Below are 25,068 nucleotides of genomic sequence, written 5' to 3' on the forward strand. Positions count from 1 at the left end.
TATTTGGTTGAGGTCTCGGGGGCCTCGGGTTGGTTTCGGATAGTTAATGGATCGAATTTGGGATTTGAAAGGTTGCTGAAGCACCATCTGTGGTGCAATCGCACCTGCAAAATTTTGATTCGCAAGTGCGAGCTTGCAGAAGCGAGCAGGGGAGCGCAGAAGTGGCTTGGTAAGGAGAGTGCACTAGTCGCAGGTACGAGGGGATTTGCGGATGGAATTTTCGCACCCGCGAGAGCGCAGATGCGGAGGATGCGTCGCAGAAGCGAAGGAGGACTTGTGAGGCATGTCCGCAGAAGTGGAGGAAATTCCGCAAAAGCGGAACCGCAGGTGCGGTTAAGTGATCCGCACAAGCATAAAGGCTGGGCAGTGTATTAAAATCGAGGGTTCCGTAATTTTCATAATTTTGGACATTTCAAGCTCGGCTTAGGAGATTTTTGAGAGGGATTTTGAAAGGATTCTTGACGTAAGTCACTTGTGGTTATTTTTATTCAATAATTATGTTTTCTCATTAAATTTCCACCTACTTAATGTGTTTTTGATTTATCAAAATCCAACAACAAATCGTCACTCAAATCCCCAAATTAAACTCTCAAAATTCCTAGCCTCAAACTCCCAAAATTACAATGTGGTTGAATAAATTATGCATACTTAAACTTGCTTTGAAGTTCTTTATCCGATGCTTCTGGTTACTATTAGTATACGAGGTAGGGTTCTGGCCTAACCCCCACAAACAAGGTGGCTTTGAATTTCATATAAATAAAAGAGATCTTTAGCCAATTAGTTAGATCCATGAGAACTTAGGTGAATTCAGGAAAAGTAGACTTACTTGACTAGTTGATGCTTTCTGAAGTAGGGATAGTTGGGACTGTTGTCCAACTTTAAATTCTGTTTTTGTTTATAGCTGGGTTGTACATATTACTTTGTTAAATAAAATTCTTTAATTACGAAAAAAAAATTATATGACTTTAAGTATTATTCTTGGATCTTTATGTATTCTTATCATTTTTGAAAATAAAAGAGTTTAACCGGATTGCTATTGAATTTGAAAAACTAAAGAAATTAAAGTTCACTGAAACTAAACATAGACACATAGTCGTCTTGCATAGTTTAGATGATATTCCGTATGTCACACTACTACTGTTGCCACTACTACTATTATTGCTATGCTACTCTAATGTCACTGCTGTTGCTGCTGCTTTTGATGCTGGAAGCTCAATGGAATTCAAGACACGTGCATCAAACTCAATAATTCATACAATGGTGAGTTAGATTAAGAATGGCACGTGGGCTGGGCCCGGTCCTAAGTGGATTTTGTGGGCCGGTCTTAAGTGGGTTTCGTGGGCTTGTCTTAAGTGGGCTCGGCCCCAACTAAAACGGGCCTATGTAATCCCGGGCTTCACGAGCTTTTTGTTGGAACCGGCCCGGGATTGGCACACGAACTAATAGTCCCGGGTTAAGTGGGCCGTTCCCGGGCCTAAGTAGGCCCAACAGATACTTTCTGTTTTTTTAAAATTTTTTTATAGAAGTTAGAGAAAAAAAAATGGTAATAAAAATATGTAATGTAATTTCTTGTAAATTATATTATAGAATTGTGACCTAAATTTTTTAATTCAAATTTAAAGACAAAAATATTGTAAAACGATATTCAAAGCAATGGGTTATAATTTTATTATAGCATTAAAAAAATATGGCAATATCTTTCCTAGTCTTTCTCCCCCCTATGGAATGAGCACAACAAGGTGCTAATACCACAATTGAGAAGAAAAAGAAACTAATCAAGATGTGCCAAAATACAAGTTACATATTAATTTTTGTTCATACAAGTTACATGGTATCTCTTACAAATTTCATAAATCCTTCAAGGTCCGGAGGAATTTCCATTGGTGGTGGCGGAAAAGAAGCTTGGTCATCACCGCTTCCGGGCGAAGAAGCATCCTCCACAAGTTCAGCTAGCATTTCTTCGTAAGCTTCGTCTACCTCTGGTTGTGATTCAGCAAGTCCAAAATTTCTTCTTTCCGAACGGATCCAATAGCTGATAAGTAATGATTTTTCCAAGCTCTCCCTCATAAACGCTCTATAATCACCGAGTTGAAGTCTTGCTTGACTGAAAGCGCTTTCCGATGCCACTATTGAAGCTTGAATAGTTAAAATATCTCGGGCCATCCTTGAAAGAATCGAAAAGTATTTTTCTTTGTCCTTCCACCATTCCAAAATATTAAAGGAGCCGCCGGGATTCATTTCCCCAGTTCCCTATGACAAATAAACTTCAAGCTCATTTAGTTGTGAAAAATCACTAGTACTAGAACCTTGAAAATTCCTGAACCCCGCCCAAGCACTAAGTGCTCTTACTCCCGCAATTCCTTTCGATGATTGAGAACTAGAAGAAGAAGGAGTTGGAACATTTGGTCTAGCATGATCTAATGCAACTTGATAAGCATTATAAATAATTTGAACATTTATTTTAATTGAGGCTATTGCGTCCAGAAGTTTAGACAACTCCTCATCTTCAAGTGCTAAACCATTATAAACAGTTTCATACCAAAATTTAGGACCTCCTAATTTCATAGTAGGATTTAACAAGGCAGCAATACCATAAATAGGGGGAATAGGGAAAAAAAATATTTTTTAAACTTTTTTCTCATAGAATTAATAGCAAGTTGATAAATTTTCCCACTCTCTAAAAAATGATCAAACAAATTTGCAAGTTCTGCAATATAAACTAAACAGTTAGAAATAGTAGGATAATATTGCCCAGAAAATTCATTTGTAGTAATATGAATTTTTTCTAAAAAATCTACAAGCATTTTAACATTAACCCAATCCGCATTTGTAAGGTGCTCATCATCATCACTTACATGAGCATTAAACATTCAGTTTATGAGGTTTCTATATTGATATGCAACAACTAAACTTTCATACATGTAATTCCATCTAGCTGGACAAGGTTTAGGAACATTTCTTTCTCTTAGGCCAAATTCATTGTATCTTTTAAAATATTCTCTAAGTCTACTTCTACGGTTTGAATAAAAAGGCCAGTTAAGAGCCATTTTAACCTTTTCAATTTCAACATTTAAAATTCACATACCATCACCCACAATTAAATGGTAAATATGATAAAACATCTAACATGAAAAATTTTACTAAATGCAGGACTTAGTGTAGTGGTAAGCAAGGCTACATCATTTGTGTTACTAGTAGCATTATCCATTGAAACTGACATTATTTTATCACTAATGCAAAAATATCTACAAATATCTGTAACCGTGCTAGAAATAAACTGCCCTGTGTGAGGTGAATTAATTATTCTATAAGCAAAAATGCGCTTTTGCATTATCCAATCCTCATCAATCCAATGACTGGTAACAGTAAGGTAATCACAGTCATTACCACTTCTACCAATATCAGTTGTAATAGCAACACGACAATGTATATGCGTAAATAAATAACACAAATATTGTTCATATTCATGTTTATATTTATAAATATCGCTCTTTACGGTTGTGCGAGAAAAACCTTTATAAGTAGGATTAAAAATATTTCTAATATAATGCACAAAGTTAGGATCAGAATTATGACATACTTTCATGTGGTAATGACTGTGATTACCGAACGTAGTACATGTGGCAACTTGACAGTTGAGCTGGACAAAATAAGTGTATTTCACACGTATAACGATTTTAACTGTGGACAATTTTTAGGTTTTCTGAAGAATTTAAGCAAGTAATTTCGCTAAGGGTAATTAATTTATTTTATTCTTTGTTCATAGTTGTTAACCCTTTATATTCAAAATTGCCCCCTCCCCCCGTTACAAGAAAAACTTGAACTACCTAAGGATTTTACTTGGGAATATTTTTTCGCAGATAATTCTTGCTTATTTTCAAGCAAAAGCTAGATATTCCTAAATTCTGGAAGATTTTACCTGCAGACACGATTTTCCTGTGTAAATTTGCTAGTAAATTTGGATTCATTTAGCGCCAAAAATATTACCTGGAAAATAATCTCCATGTATCATTTTCATAGATAATTGCATAGGTAAACGATAAAAAATAATAAAAATATATTTTCTTTGTGAGTTCGAATGAAATTCCCCAAGTAACAATACTTGCGATTTTAACTGGGATTTCTTGGGGTTTACCTGGGGATGTTATTATTTAGGGATTACTTGGGGATTGTGTTGCTGCGACATTAGCTGGCGAGTATTTCTTGGAGATTTTATTACCAATGGAATTACTTGGAGATTTTATTACTACGTTTTTAGCTTGGAATTATTTCTTGAGAATTTACTTGGGATGTTCTTAATATTACCTAGGGAATTATCCGCGGATTAAGTTACTGTGACATTAACTGGTGATTATTTCTTGTTGATTTACCTATAGATTTTGTTACCAAAGGATCTACCTCCAGATTTTTGTTGCTGTGATTTTATCCGGGGATTTACTTGAATATTTTATTACCTAAAAATTTACCTGGGAATATTATTGCTACAATTTAGCTTCAAATTGTTTCTTATGAATTTAACCGGGGATTTTATAGCTATAAATTTAAGTTTTAAATTCTTTAAAATACCCTTAAAAGATATTATTTGTAATTTTAAGAAAAATCAATTCCTTTTAATTTATAAATTGTATTTTCCGGAATTTCACAAAATTTAGTGATATTAAAAACATCTTTCGCTATTCATTTTATCTCATACTATATATTTTATCTATTTGTTCATATATAAATGTAGATATTATGTTCATTCTATATAAATGTTAATAATGTGACATATGTTTGGATTGAATATTGCAAGTCATTAGACAAAATTGTAACGATCCAACCGGTTGTTTTGAGCATTAGCATTCCGTTTAGCTATTTGGAGTCTTGATTTGCTCCGTATGATGTATTATGACTTGTGTATATCGTCGGTTTTGGTTTTCAAGTGTTTCGAAATTAGTTTGGAAGAATGAATTTCATGTTTGAAGCTTTAAGTTGGAAGAGTTGACCAGGTTTGACTTTTGAGTATTTGACCCCGGATCGGAGTTTTGATAATTTCGTTAGGTTCGGATGGTGATTTTGCACTTAGGCGTATGCCCGGATTTTCACTTGGATATTTCTAGAAGGTTTCAACACTAATTGATGAAAGTTGGAAATTTGAAGGCTTAAAATGTTCATAAATTTGACCGGGAGTTGAATTTGATGATATCGGGTTCAGATTGTGGTTTCGGGAATTGGAACAGCTTCTTTATGTCATTTGGGACTTGTGTGCAAAATTTGAGTTCATTCCGAGTTGATTTGATATGGTTCGGCACAAGTTTTAGAAGTTAAAAGTTCAAAAGATCATTAAGTTCGATTTGAGGTCCAATTCGTGGTTTTGATGTTGTTATGCATGATTTGAGGCCTCGAGTAGGTTCATATTATGTTATGGGACTTGTTGGAATGTTCGGACAAGGTCCCAAGGGGCTCGGGCGTGATTCGGATCGAATTCAGACCATTTTTCTTCATAATTGCATTGCCGGTTCCTGCTGATTTTTGGTGTTTTAGATCTTCTTCGCGATAGCGAAGATTCGGTCGTGATAGCGTAGTGTATTGTGGGAGCCGTCCTTTTCCTTCATCGCGTTCGCGACTATGTTATCGCGTTCGTGTACCTTTGTGAGGCCTGGGTATCGCGTTCGCGTCCTTATGCTCGCGTTCGCATCGTGTTGAGATGAGAAGCTGGGGACTGTGAGGAATGTCTTCGCGTTCGCGAAGTAGCTGATGTGATCACGTAAGGTTGGAGCTGTTGTGCATCGTGTTCGCGAGGACTACTCCACGAACGCGTAGATTACTTTTGGTGGCAGTTTATTTTGTTCATCACGAACGAAATGGTTTTTCCGCGTTCGCGAAGGGTTCGCTTGGGCAGTGCTTATAAAGTACTCCATTTCGAAGGTTTCAGCCATTTTAGCATATTTGGAGCTATGGAGCTCGGATTGAGACCATTTTTGGAGCGATGTTTCACCATATGGATTGGGGTAAGTGTTCTGTACTTAGTTTGGATTATATTTCATGAATCTATCTTCATTTTTGGCAATTGGTTGATGATTTTAAAAGAGAAATTGGGGGATTTTGTCTAAAATTTCATAAAGTGAATTCTCGAGTTTTGAGCATCGATTCGGAGTCGGATTTGAGTGAAAGTAGTATAGTTAGACTCGTAACTGAACGTGTTGTCGGATTTTATGAGTTTTGTCGGGTTTTGAGTTGCGGGCCCGGGTTTGACTTTTGGATTGACTTTGGACTTTTGATTAAATATTCGACCTTTACCGATTGGATTTGTTTCCTTAGCATTATTTGATGTATTTGAGTTGCTTTTGGCTAGTTTCGAACCGTTCGGAGATTGATGCGCGCGGGATGGCATTTCTAGAGTATTGTTTGGCTTGCTCGGTATTTGATTCGGCTTGTTCTAGGTAAGTAACACTTCTAAACTTTTTGTTGAGGGTATGAACCCTTTAATATACATGTTATGTGTTTGGTATTGAGGTGGCGCACATGCTAGGTGACGGGCATGTGGGTTGCACCGTGTGAATTATGACTCAATTGATTCTGCGGTACTGTGTAGTGACCTAATCTTATTTCTAATTATGAAATTTCTACGTGCTAGAGTAATTGAGCTGTGATCCATGTTAGAAAAACCAAGTTTAGGCTATATGCTTATCCTGTTGGGACACACTGAGGTCACTTCTGCTGTTGAGTTATTTACTTAAATTGCAATTACACACTCAGTCATACTCATTTATGGCATATCATATCTCAGTTTCTGTTTGGGCCGATTGGCATGAAATTTGTGAGGCTGAGAGATTGGAGAGATTGATAAATGAGTGAGGCCAAGGGCCTAATTGTGTGGATATTTATGGGATTGGACTGCACGCCGCAATACTCTTTATTAATTCACGCCATGATTGGCTTATATTAGTGCTTGGGCCGGACCCGCCCCTTCGGAGTCTGACTTACCAGTAGTGAGCGCAGATACCTACTGAGTGTGGGTACCGAGTTATTGGGAGGACTGAGTGATTGAGCGTGCTGAGTGAGTTTGACTTCTCCGAGAGCATGAGCACATGAGTTTATCACTGTGGTGCATTGCACTTGACATGTATACTTCGCACGTAGGCATAAAGATGCATTTCCTCATGTTGTACGGTATTGTGACATTCATGACTTCACATGCACATTGACATGTAGGCATAGAGATGTACTTTCCTCATGCTATCTGATAATGAAACATCTTATCTGTTATTGAAATTTTTGGAAAAATCACAATTTTCAGATTTACTCATATTTTGGTGATTTCGGTGAAAGATTTGGGTTTTACTGTTATACTTGAAAAGCATGCCTATTTTTCGGAATTGTGAACGAGCTGAGCATTATATCTTTGAGTTATTACTTGTACCGCTTTAGTTATATTGCTATGAGTTGTTCCTGGCTGTTGGTGTTGGACACTGACCGTTGTCTAAGCTTGTCAATACTTTCAACCTAAGGTTAGATTTATTACTTATTCAGTACATGGGGTCGGTTGTACTCATACTGCACTTCTGCACCTTGCGTGCAAAATTTGGATGCTGATGTTGCTGTGTATGGCGGGAGCTAGCATTAAAGATGTACCTGCGTTGCGGTCGTAGCTGCCTCTTATTCTTGGTAGCTTTAGAATTATTAATCTCTTCATGTATAGTTCAAGCAGATGATGTACTTATTTCATACGAGCTTTGTAAATTCTAAATCTTAGAAGCTCATGATTTGCACTACTAGTCTGTGGGAAGTGTATAAAAGTTCAGTTATTTCATCATTTATTTTCTCAGTAAATATCATCGAATTGGATTGTTGTTAGTTGGCTTACCTAGCGGGTTGGGTTAGGTGCTATCATGACTAGTTGTATTTTGGGTCGTGACAATTTGGTATCAGAGCTCTAGGTTTATAGGTTCTACGAGTCATGAGCAAGTGTCTAGTAGAGTATTGTAGATCGGTATGATGACATCCATACCTATCTTCGAGAGGTTACAAGGTATTTAGGATAAACTTCCCAACTTTCTTTCTTTATCGTGCAACATTGATTCATCTTGAAGCGTATCACTTTGAATTCCTTTCATTCACTCGTATGCGTACGCAAGCACTCGGTATCAGCTGTGCATTGACGTCTTGTGATTCCATGAATGAGGTACGAGATGTGTTTTCTGTGTGCTAGTGATGGGCCAGTCTGGAAGACTTGAGGCTGGGTTTTGACTGTAGCTTGAGCACGGTGATTGTTGTCTAAGCACGTGCTTTTGGATCTATATGTCCGGTAGTGTCCCTATGAGTGAAATTTGTGGCTCGATGAGTGGTTATATGGCTATATGATGAGTATGATATGACTGCGAGATGTGTTTGGATGGTTCAAAAATGTGTTGAGAAGAATTTGCTTGAGATGCAAAAAAGGGCTTTTGGGTGCTTGATTTCTGTGGATGTGTTATACACTGTAGAGTTACGAGGATTTTGAGGGATTCTTTGGTGGGATGAAGTAGATTTTCATGTCTTGTTGATGAGTTCAAACTCAGAAATATTTAGTGATTGCATAGTAGTTGTGGCTGTGAAAGTGTCACGACCCAAAATCCAACTAGTCGTGATGGCACCTAACCCAACCCGCTAGGTAAGCCAATTACCAATTATCCAATTCCAATGAAATTAATAAGGCAATTAATTAAAAGAAAATAAATAAAACCAATACTTTTTCCCAAGAACTGATAGTATAAATCATGAGCTTCTAAGAATAGAGTATACAAAACTGGTATGAAATAATTACATCATCTGTTTGAAAAGTACATACACAGAGTTTTATGAATCTAAGGCTACCATGAACAAGAGGCAACTACATACAATAGGAACGCAGGTACATCTTCAAATCCGGCAACCATCGAGTGCAGCAACAACAGCAGCCAACATCTACACGCAATGTGCAGAAGTGTAGTATCAATACAACCGACCCCATGTACTGTGTAAGTAACAAACCTAACCTTAGTTTGAAAGCAGTGACGAGCTTTTACCAAGGTCAGGTCCAAAACCAATAGTCCACCACAGTCCATCACAACATAAGGCAAATAATACGAGAAGAAATTCATCCCACCAAAGAATCCCTCAAAATCCTCGTAACTCTACAGTGTATAACACATCCACAGAAATCAAGCACCCAAAAGCGGGAAAGTGTCACGACCCAAAATCCAACTAGTCGTGATGGCACCTAACCCAACCCGCTAGGTAAGCCAATTACCAATTATCCAATTCCAATGAAATTAATAAGGCAATTAATTAAAAGAAAATAAATAAAACCAATACTTTTTCCCAAGAACTGATAGTATAAATCATGAGCTTCTAAGAATAGAGTATACAAAACTGGTATGAAATAATTACATCATCTGTTTGAAAAGTACATACACAGAGTTTTATGAATCTAAGGCTACCATGAACAAGAGGCAACTACATACAATAGGAACGCAGGTACATCTTCAAATCCGGCAACCATCGAGTGCAGCAACAACAGCAGCCAACATCTACACGCAATGTGCAGAAGTGTAGTATCAATACAACCGACCCCATGTACTGTGTAAGTAACAAACCTAACCTTAGTTTGAAAGCAGTGACGAGCTTTTACCAAGGTCAGGTCCAAAACCAATAGTCCACCACAGTCCATCACAACATAAGGCAAATAATACGAGAAGAAATTCAGACGAAAATGCTCAGCTAAATCATAATTTCCAAAAATAGTTCTTCCTTTCAAGTAGATCAGTGAAACCCAAAATCGTTTACCGAAGTTGCCAAAAATATAAATAAGTTTGAAAGCAATAATGTTTCCCAAAATCCTCTGAATAATAAATGAGATGTTTCATTTTCTGTCCAAATAACCCTGTGTAAAAACTAATGCATCACTATGCCCATCTGTCAACATGTGCGAGAAATCATAAATGATGTGATACTGCACAGCATGAGAAAAATACATCTCTGTGCCTGTATGTCATGTGTGCATGTCAATGCGATGCAACTCAGTGATAAAATCATATGCATACTCCCAGAGTATCATTCCACGCAGTCCTCCCAGTCACTAAGTCCTCCCAATCACTCAGCACTCTCACTCGGCACTCGCACTTAGTAGGTACCTGCGCTCACTGGGGGTGTGTACAGACTCCGGAGGAGCTCCTTCAGCCCAAGCGCTATAATCTGCACGGACAACTCACGTGCTGCACGAACAACTCACGTGCTATAATAATATCTGGATCCTCACGGCCAACTCACGTGCTATAATAATATCTAGATCTGCACGGCCAACTCACGTGCTGCACGGCCAACTTACGTGCTATAATAAAAATATCTGGATCCGCACGGCCAACTCACGTGCTGTAGTATAATATAAGGATCTGCACGGACAACTCACGTGCTGCACGACCAACCCAAGTGCTGCACGACCAACTCACATGCTATAATAAGCCAATCTAGCATGCTGCGGCGTGCAGCCCGATCCCGTAATTATCCTCACAATCAGGCCATCGGCCTCATTCAGTCATCAATCTCTCCAGTCTCTCTCTCATGGTCTCACAATGTCATTAAAATAGCCCAAAAATGATGATATGATGTATCCATAATTAACAACAAAGACTGAGATATTATATGTAATGACATGAATATGACTGAGTATGAATTTTCAATTTAAAACAAATAATTGACAGCAATATGGCCTATGTGGGTCCCAATAATACTGGCATATAGCCTCAACATGATTTTTAATATGTTTTTCAGCTCAATTTCTTTAACACATAAAACCGCATGGAAAATGCCAATATTATTTAACTACAAAATTCCACACAAACAATTATGTCACAATTTCTATAGTGTACGGCCACACACCCGTCGGCTAGCATGTGCGTCACCTCCCAACAATTCACATAATACTTTTGTTCAGGGTTCATACCCTCAGCTCCAAGATTAGAAGAGTTACTTACCTCGATCAAGCCAAATCCAATGTCGAGCAAGCTAAGCAATGCTCCAGAAATTCCATTCTGCGCGTATCAACTTCCAAAGCGTCGAATCTAGCCACAATTAATTTGATTCAGCCCACAAAAATTATAGGAATTAATTCCATATCAAAATACTAATAATTTTCAAAAAACAGAATTTACGCCCCAAAATTCACCAGTGGGGCTCACGTCTCGTAACCCGACAAAAGTTACTAAATATAAACGCTCATTCAATCACGAGTCCAACCATACAAATTTTACTCAAATCCGACATCAACTCGACCCTCAAATCTCAAAATTAAACCTAGAGGGTTTTCACAATTTTCCGAATTAATTCACCAATTAAATGTTAAAAAAAACTATGAATTTGGGAAATTTAACCAATATTGAGTTAAGAACACTTATCCCGTTGTTTTCCTTGAAAATCTCCCAAAAATCACCTCTTCTCGAGCTCCAATCCATCAAAAATGAAAAATATGGGACGAAGTCCCATTTTCAGAACTTAAACTCTGTGCCCAGTGATTTCTTCTACGCGATCGCGGTCAAAGTCCCGCTATCGCAAAGCACAAAATAATTTCTGTCCAAAAATGACCTACACGATCACAGATATTCCCACGCGACCGCGAAGCACTGACCTCACAACACTATACGTGCGTGTACCAAGTCGCCCCATTTCTTCTATGCAAATGCGGCACTACCCACGAGTTCGCGAAGCACAGCCTAGCCAAACCTGTGCGATCGCATTCCTACACTCGCGATCGCATAGAACAAATCATCACTGCCCCAAACAAGCCTACGCGATCGCGGGTGACTTCACGCGATCGCATAAAAGGAAACCAGTAATACCAGATTTCAGCAACTCAAAGTCTAAAAATGATCTGTTAGCCGTCCGAAACTCACCCGAGGCCCCCCGGGACCTCAACCAAATATACCAACAAGTCCTAAAAAATCATACAAACTTAGTCGTGTATTCAAATCACATCTAACAACACTAAAAACAAGAATCATACCCAAATTCAAGCCTAATGAACTTTGAAATTTAAGTTTCCACAAACAACGCCGAAACCTATCAAATCACGTCTGATTGACCTCAAATTTTGCACACAAGTCATAAATGACATAACAGACCTATTAAAATCTTCATAATCGGATTTTGACCCCTATATCAAAAAGTCAACCCCCCGGTCAAACTTTTCAAAATTTTAACTTTCGGCATTTCAAGCCTAATTCTACTACGCACATCCAAATAATTTTTCGGCACGCTCCTAAGTCCAAAATCACCATACGGAGCTACTGGAATCATCAGAATTCAATTTCGAGGTTGTTTACACATAAGAGAATATCCGGTCAACTTTTCCAACTTAAGTTTCTAGCAATGAAACTAAGTGTCTCATTTCACCCCGAATTCCTTTCGGACCCGAACCAACTAACCCGATAAGTCATAAATCAATTGTAAGGCATAAATTGAGCAGTAAATGGGGGAACGGGGTTATAATATTCAAAACGACCGGCCTGTCGTTACATATTCCTTATTGACATACGTTTGTCTTCGAACGTGGCAAGTGTCACCTCCAAGCCATCAAATCACTATTCTATCCTACCACGCACGTACCCGGGGGTGAACCCACATCACCCTATTCCATATAGGCTTGACAACACAATACAACTGAAAATCATTAATTTAACCTTAGCCCAAAAACCTTAGAATTAAATTCCCAACCTTCAGAAATTTCTTTTCAAGACACGAACCTTACATTTACACACTGTATGAGTTTGAACAAGCTATATTAACCAATAACCATAACCTCGAACATAATTACCTAAAATATTACATAACTCGCATGCTCGTAGCACCATTCGTGATCACAGTGACTACTCCAAAACCAACCAAATACTAGTATTAAACTATATCGAACCAAACCTCATCCTAAAACCTTCGTACACTGTTGATAATAAAAGAAACACGCGATATTTCACGACCACCTACCAGATTAACAAGTCACGGATCTCTCTCACCCCAACCAGAATCATAATCACTTACTAAGACGACTTTCAATATTATTCTCCCGAATATACCGTAATCAAATATGATAGTACCCACTCTAGGTCCAATGACCTTATATTATTAAACACACCTATCCCACAGACATGCCACACCAATATAACTCAGAGCCACAAATTGTGCCATCTGCGCGCCAATACGCAATAATTCAAATGTACTCAGTCATGGAAAATGACTCAAATGAGAGAACTGCCCCACAAGATTAACAAGTACTGCCACAACGAAATGCTGAAAATACATCACACACCGTAGAACCATCACCCGATTCTAACACAAGGTTCATACCTTAACATAACTCCGCTGCAATGCGTGACCCCATCCAAACGTTGGTCCATATTATATACCCGAGCCACCCAAATGAGAGGAAAATGACACAATGCCACACAAAACCTAAAAGAACATAACCAATACGCAATCAATCATGCAATACCCAAATGCTCATCTCGTTCAAATTCTGCCATAAGGCCCCCAATAGAACCGCACCATGTGTGCACATAACCAATGAGTCAGAACTCCTCGTATCATAAAGGAGTAACTCACAGATCATTTCAGAACATGAATAAGTTCAAAATCAACCGAATGGCACATCCCTCAATAATAGCAGTATGGAGCCAATCATTCCGGCTCAGTGTAGAATACACATCTTAATTGGGCCTACCAATGGACCCCCAAATAAACTCTGGTCACCACAGTAAATAAATAACCCTCTGAAAATTCACAACGACGGAGTCATAATACATACCATTATCTGGCTAGCTTCATCCACGACTTCACAGTCCGCAACCATGAAACAATCCGCTCCAAATCCATAGAACACACGAATCACCATTTCTGATTCCATCTCCATCGCCGGAATGTCTAACACATCTCTCAAACACAATCATCCCACGAGGAATATTTTTCCCATTCTTTCTTGCCCCATAGCAACGTCTTAAAATCAACAGTCGATCAACCAGGAAAATGCCACCATACCTATAAAATATCCATAATTCAAAGCATAGTGCGCCTTCTGAAATGTATGCTATACTCACGTAATACCAAATAGTGATAGCATTCATCTAAACATCGAAAAATGTTCATCCCCTCTAAGAATTTATGACCTCCCTTTCAAAGCCAAACCGTGACCATACACACGCCAACCTTAATCCCACACAACACACCACATCTATCATGCCATCGTCTGAAAAATACAAGAACCTCATAATCATTCCGAGTCACAAGTAAAATACATATCCGATTAGCCAGGTGCCTCCCATTTGATCACATCCGGTAGAAAATCACAATATTCAACATGCTCCTCAGGCTAGTAGGAAAATACCTATTTCAAACCGTGGTAAAAATACTCGAGAATGATTTGGAATCCACTTGCACATAATCAAGCCATCAGAGTTGAATCTCCCTAGCTCAACCAAGCCACGCAAGTCGCCAAACCCAGGTGTATTGCCACAAAGCACCTGTAGAAACCCCCACATCCTAAGCACCCAAAGAACCGATCATATCCATTACTTTACTGATCCAACCTACTACCCGGTTGTCTTATTTCCTCCGAGTTTCTTTCGAATTTGTCTTCAGATTGATACTTCTCCTTGTTAAAATGCCACGATCTTTAGCCACAGCTCACCCCACAAACCTAGCATAGAACCACAATGCCCTATGGCCTATAAGCAATTGTATTCTTCTTAAGCACCTTGAAAAATACCACAACTGTAACATTACTCTGAGAATACCTTATGTGAATTTGAAATTGTTCTTCTTACCTTTCTTATACTAAAATGTAGAATCCATAGTCATACAGAATTTTCGCAAGTCCAGGCACCATCAAATGCAAATCTCAGATTCTTATCCATACACAAGTCCGGAGGAATTCTCAATTGCTATATGTAAACCTCGGACCTATTGGAACTTTCTCGAGAGTCACCCACTTTGTTCAAATCCAAATTACACCACCCAAATGGGCTGAAAGACACGTGCCCCATTAGCACAGCATCACCCAAAGAGTTAATCATGTTTTAAGACCACCGATCAAATTCATACTCCGTGCGCACTACATCATTCACAAATAACAATTCACTTATCCCACAATTTTCATATACTCATAAAGCATAACACAACCCGTATCCAGAAATTTCCTTACTCGAGTCATTCTTAAACTCCACCTCTGCAAGTCATCACTGATTCCCAACTAAACCTCAGACCAAAACAAACATTTGACACATAGCCATGAATTAAATTGTCAATAGCAGGCTCCCCCACTTGACTTAACGCCATAAATCAAAACATTCGATAACTCACAATACCCATACTCTATTACTGTCATGATCCTGCAGTCAGCTCAATGAAAATTCTTCTCAATCTCATGTAACACCAACCATAAAATACCTTGATCATCCTCTAAGCTCGCATTTCTTCTCTTGACAGTCAAGTCAACTTTCTCAACTAGATTCAAATTCAAATCTCATCACATACGCCTTGCTGGAAGAAGAGAAACTCTCCATTCACATTATAAGGAGCACACCTACGTATATTACTCCGCGGAAGATAACCCACCTGCTTAGCCTCAAATTGGCATATTGCCATACCCTTTTACAGCTACAATTACCACGGAATCACTTAATATTTCTCAGTTTGAACTCATCAACACGACATAAAAATCAACTTCGCTCCACAATTAAATAGCATGACAGATCCCTCAAGGCACTCACAACTCAAGACTATACGTCCCATCAAACAGGAATCAAGTACCCAATAGCAAACTCTCGAGTCACGAAAAAAATTTATTTGTCTCATTCAACCCATCTGAACACATCCCGCATTCACATCATACTTATCATATAGTTATTCAACCGCTCATCGAGCCACAAATTCCACTCATAGGAATACTACCAAACGCATAAGTCTAATTTCACAGGTTCTCACAACCGAAACTACCGAGATTAAGCTGCAGTCTAACTTCGGCCTCAAGTCCTCCATACTGGCCCATCAACAAAACGCAGAATACTCATCTCAAACCTCATTCATGGAATTGCAATCCAGCGATATACAGTTGATACTGAGCGCTCAGGTGCACATACGAATACGTGGAAGGAATTCAAAGAGTTATGTCTCAAGCTGAATCAATTCTGCATGATAAGGAAAGAAAGATGGGAAGTATATATCTTAAATGCCATGTAGCCTCTCGAAGATAAGTATGGACGTCATCATACCGATCCGCAAGACTCTACTACATACTTGTTCATGACTTGTAGAACCTATGAACCTAGAGCTCTAATACCACCTGGTCATGACCGAAAATCCAACTAGTCATGATGGCACTTAACCCAACCCGCTAGGTAAGCCAATTACCAATTATCTAATTCCAATGAAATTAATAAGGTAATTAATTAAAAGAAAATAGATAAAACCAATACTTTTCCCCAAGAACTGGTAGTACAAATCATGAGCTTCTAAGAATATAGTATACAAAACTGGTATGAAATAATTACATCATCTGTTTGAAAAGTACATAAACAAAGTTTTATGAATCTAAGGCTACCATGAACAAGAGGCAGCTACAATAGGAACGCAGGTACATCTTCAAATCCGGCAACCATCGAGTGCAGCAACAACAGCAGCCAACATGTGCATGCAATATGCAGAAGTGTAGTATCAGTATAACTGACCGCATGTAGTGAATAATTAACAAACCTAACCTTAGGTTGAAAGCAGTGACGAGTTTTTACCAAGGTCGGGTCCAAAACCAATAGTCCGCCACAGTCCATCACAACATAAAGCAAATAATACAAGAAGAAATTAAAAGGAAAATACTCAACTAAATTACAATTTCCAAAAATAGTTCTTCCTTTCAAGTACATCAGTGAAACACAAAATCGTTTACCGAAGTTGCCAAAAATATGAATAAGTTTGAAAGCAATAATTTTTTCCAAAATCCTTTCAATAATAAATGAGATGTTTCATTTACTTTCTAAATAACCCGTGTAAAAACAAATGCATCACTATGCCCATTTGTCAACATATGTAAGAAATCATGAATGATGTGATACTGTACAACATGAGGAAAATACATCTCTGTGAGGGATTCTTTGGTGGGATGAAGTAGGTTTTCATGTCTTGTTGATGAGTTCAAACTCAGAAATATTTAGTGATTGAATAGTAGTTGAGGCTCTGAAAGTGTCACGACCCAAAATCCAACTAGTCATGATGGCACCTAACCCAACCCGCTAGGTAAGCCAATTACCAATTATCCAATTCCAATGAAATTAATAAGGCAATTAATTAAAAGAAAATAGATAAAACCAATACTTTTCCCCAAGAACTGATGGTATAAATCATGAGCTTCTAAGAATAGAGTATACAAAACTGGTATGAAATAATTACATCATCTGTTTGAAAAGTACATAAACAGAGTTTTATGAATCTAAGGCTACCATGAACAAGAGGCAACTACAATAGGAACGTAGGTACATCTTCAAATCCGGCAACCATCGAGTGTAGCAACAACAGCAGCCAACATCTACACGGAATGTGCAGAAGTGTAGTATCAATACAACCGACCCCATGTACTGTGTAAGTAACAAACCTAACCTTAGGTTGAAAGCAGTGACGAGCTTTTACCAAGGTCGGGTCCAAATCCAATAGTCCACCACAGTCCATCACAACATAAGGCAAATAATACGAGAAGAAATTCAGACGAAAATGCTCAGCTAAATCATAATTTCCAAAAATAGTTCTTCCTTTCAAGTACATCAGTGAAACCCAAAATCGTTTACCGAATTTGCCAAAAAAAAAATATAAATAAGTTTGAAAACAATAATGTTTCCCAAAATCCTCCGAATAATAAATGAGATATTTCATTTTCTTTCCAAATAACCCTATGTAAAAACAAATGCATCACTATGCCCATCTGTAAACATGTGTGAGAAATCATAAATGATGTGATACAGTACAGCATGAGGAAAATACATCTTTGTGCCTGTATGTCATGTGTGCATGTCAATGCGATGCAACTCAGTGATAAAATCATATGCATACTCCCAGAGTATCATTCCATGCAGTCCTCCCAGTCACTAAGTCCTCCCAATCACTCAGCACTCTCACTCGGCACTCGCACTTAGTAGGTACCTGCGCTCACTGGGGGTGTGTACAGACAACTGAGGGGCTTCTTCAGCCCAAGCGCTATAATCTGCACAGACAACTCACGTGCTGCACAGACAACTCACGTGCTATAATAATATCTGGATCCGCACGGCCAACTCACGTGCTATAGTATAATATAAGGATCTGCACGGCGAAGTCACGTGCTGCACGGTCAAGTCACGTGCTATAATACTAATATATGGATCCGCACGGCCAACTCACGTGCTATAATAAGCCAATCTGGCCTGCTGCGGCGTGCAGCCCGATCCCATAATTATCCTCACAATCAGGCCCTCGGCCTCATTCATTCATCAATCTCTCCAGTATCTTTCTCATGGGCTCACAATGTCATGAAAATAGCCCAAAAATGATGATATGATGTATTAATAATCAACAACAGAGACTGAGATATAATATGTAATGACATGAATATGACTGAGTATGAATTTTCAATTTGAAAAAAATAATTGACAGCAATATGACCTCTGTCGCTCCCAATAATACTGGCACATAGCCTTAACATGATTTTTAATATGCTTTTCAGCTCAATTTCTTTAACAAATAAAGCCGCATGAAAAATGCCAAGATTATTTAACTACAAACTTCTACAGAAACAATTATGTCATAATTTCTATAGTGCACACCCACACGCCCGTCACCTAGCATGTGCTTCATCTCCCAACAATTCACATAATACATATATTCAGGGTTTATACCCTCAACTCCAAGATTAGAAGAGTTACTTACCTCGAACAAGCCAAATCCAATGTCGAGCAAGCTAAGCAATGCTCCAGAAATTCCATTCTGCGCGTATCAACTTCCAAATGGCTCGAATCTAGTCACAATTAATTTGATTCAGCCTAAAAAAATTATAAGAATTAATTCCATATCAAAATACTAATAGTTTCCAAAAATCCGAATTTACGCCCCAAAATTCACCCGTGGGGCCCACGTCTCGGAACCCAACAAAAGTTACGAAATATGAAAGCCCATTCAACCATGAGTCCAACCATACAAATTTTACTCAAATGCGACATCAACTCGACCCTCAAATCTCAAAATTAAACCAAGAGGGTTTTCACAATTTTCCGACTTAATTCACCAATTAAATGTTAAAAACAACTATGGATTCGGGTAATTTAACCAATATTGAGTTAAGAACACTTACCCCGTTGTTTTTCTTAAAATTCTCCCAAAAACCGCCTCTTCACGAGCTCCAATCCGTCAAAAATGAAAAATGGGACGAAATCCCATTTTCAGAATTTAAACACTCTGCCCAGTGATTTCTTCTACGCGATCGCGGTCAAAGTCCCGCTATCGCGAAGCACAAAATAATTTCTGCCCAAAAATAACCCACGCGATCACGGTTATTCCCACACGACCGTGAAGCACTGACCTCACAACTCTACACGATCATGTCTATCCTTACGCGATCGCGAAGAGTAAACGCGTGTACCTAGTCGCCTCATTTCTTCTACACGAACGCGACACTACCCATGCGTTCGCGAAGCACAGCCTAGCCAAACCTATGCGATAGCGTTCCTACACTCGCAATCACATAGAACAAATCATCACTGCCCCAAACAAGCCTACGCGATCGCGGGTGACTTCACGCGATCGCATAAAAGGAAACCAGTAATTCCAAATTTCAGCAACTCCAAGTCTAAAAATGATCTGTTAGCCGTCCGAAACTCACCCGAGGCCCCTCTGGACCTCAACCTAATATACCAACAAGTCCTAAAACATCATACAAACTTAGTCGTATCTTCAAATCACATCTAACAATACTAAAAACATGAATCATACCCCAATTCAAGCCTAATGAACTTTGAAATTTCAAGTTTCCACAAACAACGCCGAAACCTACCAAATCACCTCCGATTGACCTCAAATTTTGCATACAAGTCATAAATGACATAACGGACCTATTAAAATTTTCAAAATCAGATTTTGACTCCTCGCGTTGTGTAAGATTGAATAGGAAGGAAATGAAGGCATAAGCCTCAAAGGAATCAAATCACACGATGAGGAATCAAGAAGGGAAGTGCTCCTAACGGCCCTGTAGCCTCTCAAAGATAAGTACATACGTCTCTGTACCGATCCGGAAGACTCTACTAGACTCGCTCATGACTCGTGAGACCTAAGTAAACCTAGTGCTCTGATACCATGTTGTCACGACCCAAAATCCGTTAGACGTCATGATGGCGCCGGACACCACTGTCAGGCAAGCCAACACTAAATAGTTAATTAAGTTCTTATTTTAATATTTTTGAAATCGTAAATTTGCTTCAATTTATCAAGTAAAAGATGTATTTACAGAATAAATAACAATATTTTCCAAAATTCAATACTGAACACCCCATAATCATAACAGAACCCGGTATCACAAGTGCGTGAGCCTTTTTTAGGAATTTAAAATAAAATACAGTAATTGTCCGGAATACAAATTTGGACAGGAAGAAAAGTACAATACTCTAAAGGAGACTCTGCTGGCTGCGGAGTATCGTATACAATACTCTGCTTGCGCCCACAAGGCTGCTAAACATATGTATACCTGTACAAAAATATGCAACAAGTGTAGTATGAGTACGTAAATCAACGCGCACCCAGTAAATATCCCGCCTAACCCCTAATAAGTAGTGACGAGTGGTCGACTTCGACACTTACTATGGGCTATATAAATAAGTAGAATAATATCATTAAATTAGACATAGATTAATTAATACGGTTGCAAGCCCATTATTCTGAAGTAAGTAAACAGTTCTTTCATAATTAAGGAATCTCCAAATTGTATCTCCCATTATTTAACGATTATATCTCCGGCCAATGAGGCCATATCAAATTATTGATTTATCGCAGACCAGGGAGGCAATATCATTATTTATAAATATCAAGGCAAGCAATACAAGCATGCGCAAATCATGCCGAGGTCGTACGGCCCGATCCAATAAGTATTTAAACTGTGCACTGCCAGAGGGTCGAATGACGCGAACCATAGATGCATCTATTTAATCTACTGAGGCGTTCGGCCAGTTCCTTAAAGATAACACATTCAAATAATCAATCAAGGGGCAATTACCCAAGGAGAAGGCAATTTCTCTTTTAAAAGGCAAGAAAACGATGTCTAGCCTTTTAGAAATCTATTAACACAGTTCGATATGATTTAAGCATTTTTAAATTTGCAACAAGATTTCAAATATTACAAGTAAAGCATGCTTTTGGGTCCTAGACTACCCAAATTTAGGCATAATAGTAGCTACGTACGGACTCCCGTTACCTCGTGGGTATGTAGCACCCACAAATAGGAGCACATATTGATTTATTTCACATATGGGGTAAATTCCCTCTTACAAGGTTAGAAAGGAGACTTACCTCGCTCCGAAGTTCTATAACCGGCTTCCGAGCCATTCAAACAACTTGAATCGATGCACAACGCTCCAAAGCTAGCCAATAATCATGCAACCCATTAATATATACTCAAATACTCAATATAATCCAATTTATAACAATTTTTAACCCCGATCGAAAAGTCGATAAAAATCACCCTCGGGCCCACATGCCCGAATTCCAAAAATTATCGAAGATAAACTTTACACATAACCTCACGAACTCAAATATGCAGTTTATTCTCAATTCCATGCCTAATTTCTTGGTCAAAATCCAAAAACAAATACCAAATTCTAGGTCTTCTACCAAAACCCCACAATTTATACTAATTTTCATGTACCAATCCATGTATAATTCTTCTATTTAACTCACATGCGGTCAAATAGACGCTCCTGCCGCTCCACAAGTGTGGTCCACATTCCGCTCCTGCGGTCCTCACTGCCCTGCCAAGATCTCGCACCTGCGGAAGTTTCTTCGCTTCTGCAAGCTTCGCAGGTGCGATCTACTATGCGCATCTGCGCAAATATTACGCACCAGTGGTGGCTGCCTCGCGCCTGCACACACGCATGTGCGATTCTCCGGTCCGCTTCTGCGGCTCCCCCAGCTCCAGTCCCTTCTCGCATCTGCGAGAAATTAGCCGCACCCGCGATCTTGCACCTGCCGCCAAAGTCACGCAGGTGCGATTACACCAGAAGCATTAAGCTTCAAAAAATTCTTAAGTCCAAAAATCAATCTGTTAACCTTCTGGAATTCACCCGAGGCCCTCGGGACGTCCACCAAATAGACCAACACATCCCAAAACACGTTACAAACTTAGTCGAGCCTTCAAATCACATCAAACAATGTTGAATTCATGAATCGTACCCCATTCCAAGCTTAATGGACTTTAGAAATTTCAACTTCTACATTCAATGCCGAAATATATCAAATCAGGTCCGATTGACCTCAAATTTTGCACACATGTCATAATTGACATTACGGACCTATTCCAACTTCCGAAATCGGAATCCGACCCCGATATCAAAAAGTCCACTCCCGGTCAAACTTTTCAAAAACCTTCAAATTTCTAACTTTAGCCAAATGACTCCAAAATGACCTACGGACCTCCAAATCCACTTCCGGACGCGCTGCCAATACCGTAATCACCATACAGAGCTATTTCCAAACTCTGAATTCCAAACGGACATCGATAATATTGAAATGCACTTCAACCCAAATTTATGGAAATTCTTCCAAATTGCTAACTTCCACAATAGGTGCCGAAACATTCCCGGGGCATCCAAAGCCCGATCCAAACATACGCCCAAGTCCGAAATCATTATATGAACCTGCAAGAACCTTCAAATCCCGATTCGGAGGCCGTTTACTCTAAAATCCAATCTTAGTCAGTGCTTTCAACTTAAGGCTTTCGAAATGAGAAGTTTCTTTCCAAATCAACTCCGAACTTCCTGAAATTCAATTCCGACCATACGCACAAGTCATAATACCTGAAATGAAGCTGCTCATGGCCTCAAACTGTCGAACGACGTGCTAGAGCTCAAAACGACCGGTCGGGTTGTTACAGATCTCTAGGGTCTACTCAACCACCTAGTGGTTATCAAGGACAAGTCAACAACATCAAAGTCACTTTTACTAGAGTTACTGCTTTCAAAAATGATTCACAACAACCTTGTCTCAAACCATAATCATGTAGTTAAGTATGTTGGTACCACACGAAGCATAAATAACTTATTTTTATAGACTAACTTGATTAGGGATTGTATTCATCACTACTTACTATTACTTCCACTTACACATGCAACAGACTAATTCTCTTAAGAGAGTTGTCACACTATCCATCCTCGGAAAAAGTCACTTGGTTCATAGAAGAACTGTGGCATTAAGAAAACCAAAGGCTTATTATTAATAAAAGAAGGAAAAGCATAATATTTACACTACAAAAAATAGAATTATAGATTACTACTAAATGTATTAAACTACTAAAAGTAAACAAAATAGATCATCCAATAATTACATCCCAGTTTCATTAAATGTATCAATCCATCAAATTCTCCACCCTCCAAATAAAAGTAAGCATTGTCCCCAATGCTTAGCAAAACAAGATCAAAGAGTAGAGATGGGCGAAGAAACTCCTTAAGAATCCTCAGTCCTCATGGTATCACTAGAGGGGTCAGTCCGAGCTGGCTCAGCTAACTGGATGGTATCAACATCGTCCATGAGAGCTTCCTGAGATGTGAACATGTGACACACTACATCAGTAGTGCTGGATGCAAGGCAGGGCTCCTCAGGCTCAGCAGTAGTGACATCCTAAGAAGTTTGAGATGGGTGAGGCTGGGTGGGGTCAATCAGCATGTCAAACGGCAAGTTGATGGCCTTAACTATCCTGGTCACTTCAGCTTGGAGCTACTCAACTGACATCTTCCTGGCTTGTGTCTTTCTCATCTTCTTCACTTGCTCAACCTCTCAATAATTGCACCATGATGCACAAGTGTGTCCATAATCACTTTTTGATTGTACAAGACCTTGGTGAGCTTCATATCAATGTTAGAAGAGTTCGACTATATAAAGGGCTGCCCTATAACTGTACTAGATATCTCAGACAGCTTTGATGTAGCTGTCTGCATCCAGTTGTTGAGACTCACCAACATCTAAGAAATCTGTAAGGTAGACAGTAGGCTAGTAGGCAAAGGCACTAGCCTCAGAGCTGGTGTAGGCAATGGAGCATGGGCTGATGGTGGCTTAGAAATAGTGTCTCTGACAATGGTAGAAGGCTCAACAAAAAAGGAGGGGATATTAGAGGGACCGGGAGCTACTACTACATGCTCATCAGACTGGTTAGTAGTAGTGGAAGATTGACTACTCTTCTTGGGTTCCTGGGATCTTGCAACTTGTACCGATCAAAGGGGCCGATAGGTTTAATATTCAAATCAAACGGTCTGGACTCCACTTTGGCATATATTAAGTACTCCGTGATAGAACTAGGTAGGGGTAGGAGGTGTTACCCTGTTGTTCTACCAGAGTGATATTGGCAAACATCAGAGCACCCACATTGATTGGGTACCCGGCCATGATAGAAGCCACTAGCATTGCTCTCTCCAGAGGTAGGTTGTTCTCGTTCAGGCGTAGATAACGTCTCGTACAAAAAAAGTCTGCCAACCCTTTGCCTTGAAGCTCTAAGTCTTTCGGAAGATTGGCACTCCGACACCTATCCACGGGGGAGTAAGCCTAGGTGCAAGAATCTCTGCGAGCCACAGTCTGACCTCCTCCTTCTCAGCAAATTTGGCCAAGTTTTCCTTTGGCTCCGCATCCTCAAGTTTGAGGTAGGCGTTCAAAGTGCATTGATGAAATTTCACCTTAAGGTTACGCACTTTTGTAATCTTGGTCCCTTTTACAATATGCGCCGTGTTGGCTTAGAACTCCCAAAAAAGGTGTTCCTTGACATCCATCATCTCCTCATTGAACTGCACCCAACCTTTCCTCTTTGTAAACTGCTCTAGG

Source organism: Nicotiana tabacum, chromosome 12, assembly GCF_000715075.1.
Source record: "Nicotiana tabacum cultivar K326 chromosome 12, ASM71507v2, whole genome shotgun sequence".
In the NCBI taxonomy this organism is placed as follows: Eukaryota; Viridiplantae; Streptophyta; class Magnoliopsida; order Solanales; family Solanaceae; genus Nicotiana; species Nicotiana tabacum.